Raw genomic sequence first — 12,125 nt, 5'->3', positions numbered from 1 at the left:
ATATTTCTGCTGTTAAATAGGGAAAATATCTTGAGACTGAGAAGATGTTAACATCACACAATTCCAAACTGAGGCTTCCTCTCTTAAAGATTAAATTGAACAAGGAAAACTTTAACTTTTTGCTATGTGTGATAATTTTAGTACAGCATGTGTACTGAAGTTGTAGTATGATGTATCTGAAAAAGTAGTGGAAGAAAAGGCATTTAACTAGAGAAAAGGTTAAAGTTTATAATAAAAGTAACTGAGGAGAATTTACCCAAATTCATTGAAAGATGCTTTGTACTTGTCTGGGAGGAAGGGAAGGGCTTCCCTGAGACCTCAGTTGGTAAAGAGTCTGCCTGCAGTGCAGGAGATCCCGCTTCCATTCCTGTGTTGTGAAGATCCACTGGAGAAGCGATAGGCTACCCACTCTAGTATTCTTGGGCTTCCCTTGTGGTTCAGCTGGTAAGGAATCCGCCTGCAATGCAGGAGACCTGGGTTTGATCCCTGTATTGGGAAGATCCCCTGGAGAAGGGAAATGCTACCCAGTCCAGTATTCTGGCCTGGAGAATTCCATGGATTGTATAGTCCATGGGGTCAAAAAGAGTCAAACACGACTGAGCACCTTTCACTTCGAAGTGGAGGTAACACAGTGATGGGTAAAATTCAGATCCCATTTAAAAGGGTTTTCTGTATAGGGGAAAAACATGTGTCAATGATTCTAATTAGGAAAGAAGATAGGATAGACCCACATTCCCAACTTTTTCGTATCTGGACACTGTGATTTTGGAATAAACGGAAAGAGGCTTTTGTAGCTTCCTGGGCCCGCCCGACTGTCCTGTGGGTTAGGGGGCCAAGATTTCTGTACACTTACAGACCACTTGTGGCTCAACAGAGCACAGCTGCACACTGGGTGGACACTCTGCCATGTAAAACTGATGAGAAGACCATAGAAGATTAAAACATGGTCCCTGACAGCAAGGAGTTCACAGTTTCTTCTGGAAGCATTTCTAGGGCATCTTTTACAAGTGAGGTACTGCAACAGATCCCATGGGCACATGACACATTCATATTAGGCAGAGGATTGAGTTTTACCACGGAGAGAAAATTGTTGAGCATCTACACCTCGTGATAACATAGCAACAGACATTGTAAACTTATGAGTATTCGAGAAACAACTATGTGTTTCTATACCAAATTGAATTTTTTTTCCATACTGAAGTTGTTTTATACACTTTATGGTCATAAATTTGAGTATATGCATTTCAGTTCTTTGAGCAGCCTTATTAAAAAATGAATAAAAACTTTAAGCTAATTTCTTTCTTTCCAGAAGAACGAAGTTTATTGGCTAATGACATTGTAAGAGGCATCATAATGGTGCCTAATATGAATTATTTGAAACTTACAATAATCCTACAGAACCAGAATTCTACACCCGTGGCAGATTCATGTTGATGTATGGCAAAACCAATACAATATTGTAAAGTAATTAGCCTCTAATTAAAATAAATAAATATAAATTTAAAAAATATTAAAAAATTCCATTTTACAAAGAGAGAATCTTGACTAAAGAAAGGAGTACAGAATAGACAAAGACCCAGCATTTTGGACTTCAAAGCTGATCCTCTTTCACTGTAATATGTACTGCAGTTTTGAAATCTGTCTCTATTAATTTTATTCTTGACTTAATGAAACAGAAACAGCAAACTGTTCATTGTTAGAATTATGTTCCTTCTTTATGTACTTCACACTGATAAACATACATGCACATAGACACACTCCTATACACATACATTAAGAATATAAATGATAATACTACTTTACTTTAAAAGTATGAAATCATCTATTTCTATAAAAATGCATGGTTTTGGTAGTGGGAGTGGACCTATAAAACTGTTCAGTAGTTAATCAACAAGGTTACAGGATCCTAATAAAATGAAAATCCCCTGGCAGATGCACTAAGAGTCACATACTGAGTCTCTCTGGGGAGTCTCCACTCTCAGACAGTTTTAATAGATTTTAGATTGAATACTTGCTTTCTGGAAAACTTGGAGTTCAATAATGCAAGGGAGTCTTAGTGATCCAGGAGAGTTTCTCAAACCTCTATGTACAAGTTCCAATTCAACAGATATGAAATAAAGCCTGTGATTGTATTTCTACCAAGCTCATAGGTGAGGCTGAAAATGCAGATGCTGGGGCCTCATTCTGAGGAGCAATCAAGGTACAGTCCCTAAACCAGAGCTAGGCAGTGAATTGTTGGTTACCGGTCAGCAATGGGTTAGGCACAGAAAATGAAAGTAAGCAATCAGAAACTTTTGAAGCATTTTGAAAAAGTGTTTTTTTGTTTACTGTATATAATAACAAAATTGGGACTCATGCTTTATATATCCCTGTTTTTAAATTTCTGGTAACTCATTTTTATTATATTTCACAAAAATACTGGTCTTTGTATATACATATAAATGATTTTTCTTCACAAATGATTTGAGAAGCACTGGTCTAGAACAATGTCCCTGGCCTAATAAAACTTACAATAAAACTGGAGAACTATGACAAGAAATCATAAACACAAGACAGAATATGGTAGAGACCATAAAAGAAAATAAGAGTTTTGAGATTCTGTATTAACTAAAACAGCTTTCTCTAGGAAGTCAAGTGTTTTCTCTTTTCAGTAGCATATTTGTACTAAAAAGATGAGTGATAATGACAATCCCACAGGGGTTTTCTTTAAAATTTATATGTAGATAATTGTTAATATTTTATTTTTTTCATCATTGCCAAAATTAGTTCTATGGATTACTTTATTGTATCTATTTCAGTGAGAAGTTTGCCTCAAATAGTCAATACCTATCATATATCAAAGAAAAGTTTCCTAAGAAGGCAAACATTTTTTCTTGAATGACTTTTTTTTGTTGTTGTTGTTATCATTGACAATATATTTCAAAGTGCTCAGGGAGATGTGTGTGGATATTTTTCTTTCAGTGCCAAAATTAGCTCTTGATTATGACTTATAAATGATGCTGGTACATGACAATAATAAAAAGTAAAAGAATAAAACCTAGTTTATTTTGAAACCTGAAGTCACAGTTAATCAGTTTTATTTAGTGTCAGTAGGACTCACAACAGTATCTATAATTTGTGATGAGAGTTACTAAGATTGTTATATTTATAAAAATTGGTGATGGAGGAAAAATAAGCGTTTTGTTGTCATAAAGAAGACAATTAAAATGGAAGGTACACTAATGTAATGGTTGTTTAGAAATGGCTACTTTATATTTATCTTCCTTCAGCCTTAAAAATATCCAAGCCATTAGGAGGAGAGACAGAGAGGGGAGGAGATGGGGAGGCCTAAGAAGGAGAAGTGAAGGGAGACAGAGACTAGCGATGATGGAATATTAGCATTGGAGTAGTGGATAAAACAGGAGGTCTGGAGTTTGAAGACTTGGCATTTAGTTCTTGGGCAAAGAAAGACTGGGAATGTGCTATTGCCTTTGAATATCCAATTTCTTAGCTGTAAGATATAAAAGCAATGCAATACAGTGTAAGAAAAGGCTTTGTGAACTGTCACACACTATACAAATGTCAATTATCATTAATAAGACTCCCAGAGAAAGCAGGGTGAAAAACCTCTGTTTTGACCACTTTTTAGGTCCCATTTCTATGAGACCTCCACATGCATAAATTGAAATTTGTTTCTTATTGTTCTGTTAATCTGTCTTATGTCAATTTGTTATTAGTCCATCCACAAGAACTCAAGAGTAGTGGATGCAGAAATCTCTACCTCCTTAACAATGGCATACTTTCTTGTATGGTTCACACTGAGAAAGAAAATCTATAAGAGGGATTTGGACAATGGGATCTGAAAGCAGGGGAATTCAGAGCAAAAGTGTCTCTCTCTCCCTTGTATGCAGAGCCCCATAGAAAACCTGTAGTAAGAAACTGAGAAACATTACAAAATGCTTGAATAGTGCAGGGAACACTGCTTTCTCACCTGCCATTAGCGCCAAGACGACCACTCCACTACTGTGCACTGCCTTGATGGAAGGCACAGTGCTACAGCATTCCGTCAGATGTGCAGCTTTCCAGGCTTTTCCCTTCTTACCCACCAAAGTACTGACTTCAAATGTCATTTGTCCTCATAGTCTAGATATCTTTTATAATTAAACTTAGAGAACTTCTTTAAATGGCTGACCTTTTCTTTTTCTCTTTAACGTCTGTTTCTCCTTTGCACTAGAACATAAACACCAAGAAGCTAGACACTTATCTTGTTAATTAAAGTATCTCCTTGCCTAGAACAGTGTCTGACAAATTATTGGGCATTAAAAAATCAATATTGATGAGTGAGTAAATGAAGAAAGTGGCAAGAGATTTTCTTACAGTGCAGATTCAGATGGTTATCAGAAAGGAAATGATATGACCTTATGATTGCCAGCATGCATGGGTTCAGATGATAAAACATTTGTTTTCCAAAAGAAAAAAAAAATCCATGGTAATGTCGTTTTTTGGGTAGCTAGTAATCTGAATTCTCCATCTTCGTTTTTCCCCTTTCGCCTCTTCCTCTCATCTTTGGCCTTTTCTACCCTTCTGTCCCTTCCCTCATCACTTAATCCACTGTCAGTTCTGTCCTGGAGAGGAGCTCCAGGTCCTTACTGTCCAACCAGGAATAAGTTCATGTTTTTTAGTCTTATGGAACATGTGCAATAGAACAGTATTTCTCTTGCTCTGTTGGCTGCACTTCCATAGTGGTTTTTATAGGATATTACTGCTAAGTCACTTCAGTTGTGTCCGACTCTGTGCAACCCCATAGATGGCAGCCCACCAGGCTCCCCCATCCCTGGGATTCTCCAGGCAAGAGCACTGGAGTGGGTTGCCATTTCCTTCTCCAATGCATGAAAGTGAAAAGTGAAAGTGAAGTCGCTCAGTCGTGTCTGACTCTTAGCGACCCCATGGACTGCAGCCTACCAGGCTCCTCCATCCATGGTATTTTCCAGGCAAGAGTACTGGAGTGGGGTGCCATTGCCTTCTCCATTATAAGATATTATGCTAACAGGATTTCTGTTTCTTTTGTTTCTTATCACATTTGAGGAATATAAGGGGGAATAAAAAGACATGACTAGAAGCTAGAGGGCTACAGAAAATTCCATTATGCAACGTAAGTTACTGTCATGGTGATGGCAACTTAAGACTCTGCAGAGTCTTCAAAAAGTGGTTTCAAATGCCCAAGTGCATAGTGGTCACCCAGTAGCAGATTTTGATTCAGCGGTGAACCTGAACAGTTTGCATTTCTAATAAGCAATCAGGTAGACCACACATCCACACTTTAATTAGGCTCTCTAGATAAATCTTTTCATTTCTCATCCCTGCCTTATAGTCTACTACAAACAGAATTGGGTAAAGGAAAGAACAAAATGATTGTGGTATCAGGTATAACTGGATTTGAAATCTGGTTTCCTTAATTCCTTAGAAGACATTGGACAAGGATTACTTTTTAGGTATAAGTAATCTACATCTCATTATCATTTGTAATATGGAGTTAATATCTCTTACAAGATTACTATAAGAATTGAATATTTCTGTTTTTCAAACCATTTTTACATGGGGTCTAGACTACTCCCTCTATTTTCCTTGCCCATTTAAAATTCTTTAAGATGGCATGTAAGGATTGTCACAATTCAGCCCCAAGTTATATTTCAAACTCCATCTATTTATTGATGGAATTCCAGCTGAGATATTTCAAATCCTCAAAGATGATGCTGTTAAAATTCTGCACTCAATATGCCAGAGAATTTGGAAAACTCAGTGGTGGCCACAGGACTGGAAAAGGTCAGTGTTCATTCCAGTCTCAAAGAAAGGCAATACCAAAGAATGTTCAAACCACCTCACAATTGCACCCATTTCACATGATAACAACATTCTCCAAGTGAGGCTTCAATAGTATGTGAACTGAGAACTTCCAGATGTTCAAGCTGAATTTAGAAAAGGCAGAGGAACCAGAGATCAAGTTGCCAACATCTATTGGATCATAGAAAAAGCAAGAAAGTTCCAGAAAAACATCTACTTCTGCTTTATTGACTACATCAAAGCCTTTGACTGTGTGGATCACAACAAACTGTGGAAAATTCTTCAAGAGATGGGGATACCAGATCACCTTACCTGCCTCCTGAGAAATCTGTATGCAGGTCAAGAAGCAACACTTAGAACCTAACATAGAACAACGGACTGGTTCCAAATTGGGAAACGAGTATGTCAAGGCTGTATATTGTCACTCTGCTTATTTAACTTATATGCAGAGCATATCATGTGAAATGCTGGGCTGGATGAAGCACAAGCTGGAATCAAGATTGCTGGGAGAAATATCAATAACCTCAGATATGCAGATGACACCACCCTTATGGCAGAAAGCGAAGAGGAACTAAAGAGCTTCTTCATGAAAGTGAAAGAGGAGAGTGAAAAGCTGACTTAAAAGTCAACATTCAAAAACCTAAGATAATGGCATCCAGTCCCATCATTTCATGGAAAATAGATGGGGAAACAATGGAAACAGTGACAGACATTTTTTTCTTGGGCTCCAGAATCACTGCAGATAGTGACTGCAGCCATGAAATTAAAGACACTTGCTCCTTGGAAGAAAGGCTATAACCAACCTAGACAGCATACTAAAAAGCAGAGACATTACTTTACTTACAAAGTCTGTCTAATCAAAGCTATGGTTTTTCCAGTAGTCATGTATGGATGCGAGAGTTGGACCATAAAGAAAGTTGAGCACCAAAGAATTGATGTTTTTGAACTGTGGTGTTGGAGAAGACTCTTGAGAGTCCCTTGGATTGCAAAGAGATCCAACCAGTCAATCCTAAAGGGAATCAGTCCTGAATAATCATTGGAATGACTGATGCTGAAGCTGAAGCTCCAATTCTTTGGCCACCTGATATGAGCTCAGTTCAGTTCAGTCCCTCAGTCATGTCTAACTCTTTGTGACCCCATGGACTGCAGCACACAAAGCTTTACTGTCCATCTCCAACTCCCAGAGGCATCCTGTCATCTCATCCTCTGTCATTCCCTTCCCCTCCTGGCTTCAGTCTTTCCCAGCATCAGGGTCTTTTCCAATGAGTCAGTTCTTCACATCAGGTGGTCAAAGTATTGGAGTTCAGCTTCAGCATTTTGAATTTACTGATTGGAGCAGTAGATTTATCATCATTAGGTATATAGCCTGTTCTCAAAATAATACATCACTCAGCTGGGCTCATCAAATGTTTATTTACTCTTCAAAGACTTTCTTCAAAGTATCCCTTACCTTATCCATTCATCTTATACTATTACATTATAAACTTTGTTCATTACCAACCAGACTCCCTTATTAAAAGACATGCCCTACAGCTGAGTACATGCTTCTGATACGTCAAATAAAAGGGAGAGGCTTAAAAAAATAAAATACATTACTTAAACTACACCTTAAAACCTTACAGATGCTGCTTTGACTCCCCCTTTACAAAATATTTTGAATTCTGTCAAAGTCTTAAGTGGCCCCTGTTCCTGCAGTAAACAATAAACTTGTCTTTGTTTGATCAAACAGGTTATTTTGCTGGTCTCTTCAGAGACAGGTGAAAGTCAATAATCTCTTCCATGAAAACTACCATCCAGACAAATGTAATTACATTTGACCCTTGAACAAGGCGGACGTTAGAGGAGTCCACCTTCTCTGCAGTCAAAAATCAGTAAGTAAGTTACAGTCGGCCCTCTGTACGTATCCAGTTCCTCCCTACCCATGGATCCATATCCTCAGATTCAATTAACTGTGGATTTTGTAGTACTGTAGTATTTACTATGGAAAAGAAATCAGCATCTATATGAACCCGCACAGTTCAGGCCTGTGTTGTTCAAGGGTCAGCTGTATTACTTGTTATTACTTAAGGGTATTGTGCTTTCTCATAGTCTGTATTTTTACCTATCAGTTTCTTTTTTCTAGAATACCATCTTCCTGTCTTTTATTTAACTTTCAAGACTTAGACTAAATGTTGCTTCCTCTGAAATCCTTATTGAAACTCTAGCAACATAAATCACTTAGGCATCTGTGTTCCAATAGCATTCAGAAAGCCTTTTCTATAGGATCCTATTGTTTTCTGATTGTTTGGTTACACATTTTTCTTTCCCAAAGACACTGTGCTCCTTGATTGTAGAGAGTGAGCCTCATCTACTTTTTCCTGTGCCTTGAAGAATGAAAGAAGCTTACTAGTTGATCAATAAATATTTGTTGAATGTGGAATGAGCAGCATTTATCTTAGCTATATAGAGAAAGAAGAGGGCAAAGAAATGTTTGTCAGAAGAAACTTGGACTTATTTTCATAAAGATATCTTTTCATCCTTGATTATATTTTCCTTTTTGTTCTAGGTAACCCTGGGAAGTTAAAAACAAAACAAAACTCTGAAGTAATAGCTCTCTGAGCCAACAAAAGATTGTTGATGCTTCATGCCTCTCTCAAAAAGGTAATTTCTCATTTCCCTTCCATATAGCAATTACAGATGACAATTATGAACATGCAGCTGGCCCAGCCCTTCTAACAGGGTAGCAGATGGCTTTTTCTCCCCCTTAAGGAAAATTTTATATCCTCTGGCATCGGTCTGGATATAAATGTTGTCAGTTTCATGATCTGAAATAAAAGGTGAGCATGTTGTTTAGCCCAATCAGAGCTGGAAGAAGAACCAAGTTTTATAGTGTTGTGAAATTCATGACACTGTTGTGGCTAATAAAAATGAAGCCTGATATCGTTATTTGTCTGCTTAAGTATTATTTATTCCCTATGCACAACACATGCCTTATTGGATAGCCTCAATTCACTCAATACTTGGGTTATTGAAGGTAAATTTATACTATGGCAATAGAATTTTTAAATTTCCATCTGAACTGAAATTTAGAAGTTCCAAAAAAATGTCAGAGTTCATGGATAACAACTTTTGACAAGGGCTAAATTAATATTTGCCACATTGAACATTTCCTATAAAACAGTTTGTTGAGACATCAGAGAAATTGTTGAGGAAAAAAGTGAACTAGAGAATACTTATGACAAATAGTGAAACTGGATTGACATTCCTCATAGCAAATTAAACTGCTTTTAAAAGGAAGGCAAAATTATGTATATCATATCTCAATTTCTGATCATTTTTGATCATTTGGAAGTATGATTATTTAATAAGTTTAGTGTTAAGTAGTGAGTCTGCTGCTAAGTCTGCTAAGTCGCTTCAGCCGTGTCCGACTCTGTGCAACCCCATAAGACGGCAGCCCACCAGGCTCCCCCGTCCCTGGGATTCTCCAGGCAAGAACACTGGAGTGGGTTGCCATTTCCTTCTCCAGTGCAGGAAAGTGAAAAGTGAAAGTGAAGTCGCTCAGCCGTGTCCGACTCTTAGCGACCCCATGGACTGCAGCCCACCAGGCTCCTCCGTCCATGGGATTTTCCAGGCAAGAGTACTGGAGTGGGGTGCCACTGCCTTCTCCGAGTAGTGAGTCTAAGATGTTTCTATTTCTCTTTTTTGGCTGTCATCTAAAAATGAAAGAAATAACCTTGCTTATAGTGTAAGCTACTTATCCCATTGAATACTCTGTTTATTTCATATCATAAAGACAATAAGCATTATAACATATTCGTGTTGAGTCTCAGTGATTCTGATATCTTTGTGGCTTGTGTCAATTATATTTTGTAAAAACTTGAATAGGAATTATAACAGTTTATTGTAAGTATATTAAGTATATAAGTATATTAGTATAAGTATATACTAGTATTAAGTATGGGAGAAGGCAATGGCACCCCACTCCAGTACTCTTGCCTGGAAAATCCCATGGACAGAGGAGCCTGGTAGGCTGCAGTCCATGGGGTCGCTAAGAGTCGGACATGACTGAGCGACTTCACTTTCACTTTTCACTTTCATGCATTGGAGAAGGAAATGGCAACCCACTCCAGTGTTCTTGCCTGGAGAATCCCAGGGATGAGGGAGCCTGCTGGGCTGCCGTCTATGGGGTCGCACAGAGTAGGACACGACTGAAGCGACTTAGCAGCAGCAGCAGCAGTATTAAGTATATACTAGTATTAAGTATATATTAGTATTAGGTATATAAGTATATTAAGTATAAGTATATTAAGTTTTGCCTTAAGCATGCATGATCTTAGTAATCCATCAATTCTGCGAGGTAGTAATGGGTCCATTTTGCAAAGGAGACAAAGAATCAGCTAGAAGAAATGATTTCAACAAGTCACATAGTTGTAAATGGTGAAGCTGGTGCCAGAACTCAGAACTCTTGTCCTGCAGAAACAGAACTCTTTGTTCTACAACACACAGATCCCTGTTAATATATTTTAAAATAATTACAGAAGAGATGTTACAGACCTTTCACATAGAATCTGATCAATGTTCATTTTGAGGAAAGGGAACTAATACAGGCATTAGTTTTAATTGCTTCCTCCTTTTGAGAAAAGTAATCATGAAAAGAAATTAAAAGATTGAGTTCAGGATTGATTTTCTTGTCTTTGTAGCAACCCCTGCAGCTTCAAGAAACCTCTAGAAAGGTTTTCTTCAGAGACTGTTTTGACTTCCTCATATTAGAGTATCAGAGACAGTCTCTGTACTGTGTGCAATATTAATCATAGTGGATTGGAACTTAGACATTTCTCTAGGGATGTTCCTTCACTTTGTAAACAGTGTCAGGGCAAAAATATATATGCTCCTGTGTGGCACAGCATAAATAATTGATGACATCTATTGGTAGTTTCTAACATGGTGGTCCAGTTTCATTTTTTTTTTTTTCATGTGACTGTCTAGTGTTCCCCACACCATTTATTAATGAGAATGTCATTTCCCTATTGTATGTTCTTGGTTTCTTTGTTGTAAATTAATTGTCAATATGTGTGTGGGTTGATTTCTGGGTCATTTTCCTATTGTGTGTTCTTGGTTCCTTTGTTGTAAATTAATTGTCAGTATGTGTGTGGGTTGATTTCTGGGATGTCTGTTTTGTTTCAATGATCTGTGTGTCTGTTTTTATTTGTTTTGTGGGGAAAGAAAAAGTGGTTCGACTGGGGAGGGGTCCACAAAGATGTCCCCCTCCTGAGATAGATCAAGTGGGGCTAGCTAGGAGGTCCTTTCCCAGGTTAAGTGTCAAGGAGATGGGTAAAGATCACACCAGTCATGGATAGAGAAGTGTTGATGACTAAGACAGTAGCTCTGCTGACCCCACAGCAATTTTGAGGTCAAGGATCGGGTCTTACTCATTTGGGATCAAAATCCACTAGGGACTGTACAGGAAATGCAGGACTTGGAATCCTCCGGTAAAGAGTTCAGAGGCCAGAGGTCATGAAGATGATTGCCTACCTGAGGCTTGAGGAACCTCAGCAAACAAAGGTCACACATGAGGCTCACTGCTGCATCTGAGTAAGTCTCCTCTTACGCACTGAACAATTCAGATGCACAAGGAGGCCTCCCTGCAAGAGGGAGATTCTATAAAATTCTCTGTTGGAACTGCCCTTAAAACTACATTGTGACTGTTCACTGGGGTTTGGAATGAATTTCTCAGAATTCATCTTTTATCAGGCTTCCCAGGTAGCTCAGCTGGTAAAGAATCTGCCTGCAATGCAGGAGACCCCACTTTGATTCCTGGGTTGGGAAGATCCCCTGGAGAAGGGATAGGCTACCCACTCCTGTATTCTTGAGCTTCCCTGCTGGCTCAGCTGGTAAAGACTCTGCCTGTAATGTGGGAGACCTGGGTTTGATCCCTGAATTGGTAAGATCCCCTGGAGAAGGGATAGGCTACCCACTCCAGTATTCTGGCTTGGAGAATTCCATGGACTATATAGTCTTTGGGGTTGCAGAGAGTCGGACACAGCTGAGCAACTTCCCCTTTTCATCTCATCTCTTTATCATCCAACAGAAGGCAGAACAGAAGCCTTAAAACCTTGATGGAATGAATCTGATCATGTCCAAAATCAACATGGGTGAAGTTTGACCTTTCAATCTATGATGACATGATATTGATTTCATTTCAGGTCTAAAATATTCAGTTCTCTGCCTTGACATCATTGATGAAAACAGTCCAGGATTTGAAATGGAAAGTTTCTTCATGTCTAAATGGTCAAGGACCTTAATTAAAAACAAAAAAATCCAACTGG

General features: G+C 38.3%; 1 long non-coding RNA gene across 1 annotated transcript in view; it reads left to right on the top strand.

The window, feature by feature from the left end:
• LOC132344892 (uncharacterized) overlaps positions 1-12,125 on the top strand; it is a 105,342-nt gene that overhangs the window by 88,423 nt on the left and 4,794 nt on the right. Inside the window, exons 2-3 of the long non-coding RNA XR_009493959.1 lie at positions 7,550-7,691; positions 8,366-8,460. This is a non-coding gene — a long non-coding RNA (uncharacterized lncRNA). The remainder of the gene's footprint in view (positions 1-7,549; positions 7,692-8,365; positions 8,461-12,125) is intronic.

Source organism: Bos taurus, chromosome 3, assembly GCF_002263795.3.
Source record: "Bos taurus isolate L1 Dominette 01449 registration number 42190680 breed Hereford chromosome 3, ARS-UCD2.0, whole genome shotgun sequence".
Classification (NCBI taxonomy): Eukaryota; Metazoa; Chordata; class Mammalia; order Artiodactyla; family Bovidae; genus Bos; species Bos taurus.
The sequence above is the reverse complement of the archived record's forward strand: the minus strand, read 5'-3'. Positions and strand labels throughout refer to the sequence as shown.